The following is a 2,933-nucleotide window of genomic DNA, read 5'->3' on the forward strand; positions in this document are numbered from 1 at the left end:
AAAATAAACTTATCTTCTCATCACTTCCTCTTCTGAACGCCCTGAAATTGGCCTCTGTCTCTTTAAGAACCACCTTCCGCTTAATCTGAAAAGAGCTTCACTGAGTTAGAACTAATGTTGAGAGCTCAGCAGACAGTTAGGTTTCACTTTCACCCGAGAGCCTGCAGGAGTCATGGTCGGGGTGTGTGGGGGGGGGCTCTGCCATGAGGAAGTTCGGCTTAAAGACACGTCCCAGGGGCGTTTCTGGTCCCAAAAGACATTTCTGGTCCCTACCTGTCGCTTTGCTTCTCAGCATGGCTGCCTAAAAAAACGCTGCAGGATTTCTCAAACGTGCATGAATGAGCCAAAGCAAGGCTTTGGGCATGTTTTTTATGAGAGTATAACATTATAACATGATATAAAACTCAAAAAAGTTGATTTTACATGATATTGCCCCTTTAAAACACACACACACACATACACACACACAAGGACAATGTTTTCAGGCCACGACACTGAAAGAGCAACAGCCTCATTATTTGTTAAAGGGACGTTCAGCTCTGAACCAGGCTTACTGTCCCCATAAATCTGAAGAACCTGTTCGGTAAATACGCAGCGGTCCGTTTGGATTTTGTGCACAGAGGAAGACKTCTGCCTGCAGGTTCAGGAGAACACGTGAATGAATGTTCCCAGAGTCTCGTCAAAGTGTTGCAGAAGAACTTCACATGCCCGCTCTAAAATTATTTCCAGGGTAAACAGAGAGAAGTGTAAGATAGCAGGGTGTTGAGACAGGGACGCCTCTTTTAAAAATAGCAGATGCTAATTATACACTTTTAGGCAGCTGCCAAGGAGGAAGACACGACGTTTGAGGTGTTGGGATTCTGAATGCCGGCTCGGTATTTCTGAGCAAAGTCAAGATTCCTCAGCAAACAATACAATGTTGTTTTTTTATAGCAGCTATCAGACAGATACAGTATGCCTCCTTCAGATTAGAGACGCACCTCTGGTCAAAATGGACCACCTGCTGCCATCATGAAACAAACATTTAATAATTCAGAATCTGTGGCAGACGTAAAAACACGAGTTGGAAAAGAAAATTTAAACTATAATCTGAACAAACTTGTTTTATCAAAAGTTTTGCCTCTCTTTCCTTTCTTCTCAGACCAACTTTAAAACATTTGAAATAACCCGCATCACTTCAAGCCTTTCTAGTTTTTTTTTTTGTGCAAACTTTGATCTTTCTCCAACCTCTGCATGTTTCACGTCCAGCCAAGAGGAGGAGCGCAGACAGCTCGTCCTGTATAAACGAACAACAGTTGAAGAATTGCAGCTCTGTGATAAGCTCTCGTGTTCCACACATTAGCCTAATGGAAACCCACTAGACAGCGGCGTCGCTTTCCTGAGAGCCATTCAGGCTGACAGAAGCACCGACAACAACAAGAAATTTCTGTCGCTTCAAGTCTCACGTTGTTCTCTGAGTTCAGAAATCACTCGCTTTTTTTTCTTTATTCCAATTTTACATGAAAAAAAAGCTTAATATGTGGAAATGCTGTGATTTTGCGATGCATGTGACAGAAAACGTGACGAACAAAACAAACTGATTACTTTTTCTTTCTGTTTTGCTTGAGCTTCATTAGTTACAAACTGATAAACAGCTTATTTCATATGAAATGGTAACATCTTCCTTTGTATTTTAAAGCTATAAGAAAACACAAAGTATCTTTTAAACTTTTTTTTTCAGGAAGATCAATATGAAACAAACTTTTTTACCTCAAACAACAGTCTCTTAACAAGCAAAATTACCCTTTTTAGCATTGTGACATTTTGAAATTAATTCTTTGAAGTCAACTCTGTTAGCAAAATAATCACAAGCCAAGTTTTAATGAAACCTTCAGGAAATAATAATTAGGTCTACATTTACAAGTGTTCAACTTTTGGAGCTAACCCAACTCAAGATGGCCACCAAAGCCAACTCAACTTAAAAAAAAAACATAAAAACGGCTTCAATTCAAATAATTTTATAGATTTTGTGCTAAAATTTGATGTGATTGTACACATTATACTCCAACAAATATTCAAAGGGACACTCTGGGTGAAAGATCTTTGTCGAAACACTTTAGCATAACCTCATTTGTCTGTTAGCAAAATATTTCAAGAACCATTGATTGGATCTTAATGAAACATTCAGAAAGTAATAATTGGATATACATCTACAAGTGTTCACATTTTAGAGTCAATACAACTTAAATTGGCCAACACAGTTTGTTAGCAATAGCTACCACATAAAATACTATAACTCCATTAATTTAACAGATATGGAGCTAAAATTTGACGTGGTAGTAGCTGAGAGTCATTCACAACAAATAATTTTATAAGGTTTGACCACAATATCTACAGCTTGTTTTTTTAAACATTAAATGTTCTTAATCCAATACTATAAAACTAAAAATCAATGGACGACATGCAGTACTTCAAGCAATGCAAATTCTATATGTTTTTGTTCATTTTTTCCCCCCAAAAAACTCAAATTTTAATACAAATATTGAAGGGAGCTTAAAATGATTTAAATGAAGGAATGGAAAGGTAACAGCTGAACTGACTCATTTCAGTGAGGCTTGCGATGACAGAACATCAGGTGGTGTCAAAAAACACCTTCAATGTGATCAGACACACGCACGCACACACACACACACACACACACACACACACACTGGTGCTTTGGCACATGGATATTTGTTCATCCTGTGTTTTCTCCTGTTTGGCAAAAAAAAAAAAGCTGTATCGTGCTCAGCAGTACATAGCGGAAGGTTTTTCTCCACCTCCTCCTCCTCCTCCTCCTCCTCCTCTCACAGGAAGGTCAGGCCTGAGGGGGTTTGTGGGATGGGCGCCCTCTGGCAGGCAGGTGATACAATGAGGAAACCTCGGCCGTGTGTGTCGTATTACTCAGCAGGTTG

This window comes from Austrofundulus limnaeus, unplaced genomic scaffold (genome assembly GCF_001266775.1).
Source record: "Austrofundulus limnaeus strain Quisiro unplaced genomic scaffold, Austrofundulus_limnaeus-1.0 Scaffold19, whole genome shotgun sequence".
NCBI classification, from domain to species: Eukaryota; Metazoa; Chordata; class Actinopteri; order Cyprinodontiformes; family Rivulidae; genus Austrofundulus; species Austrofundulus limnaeus.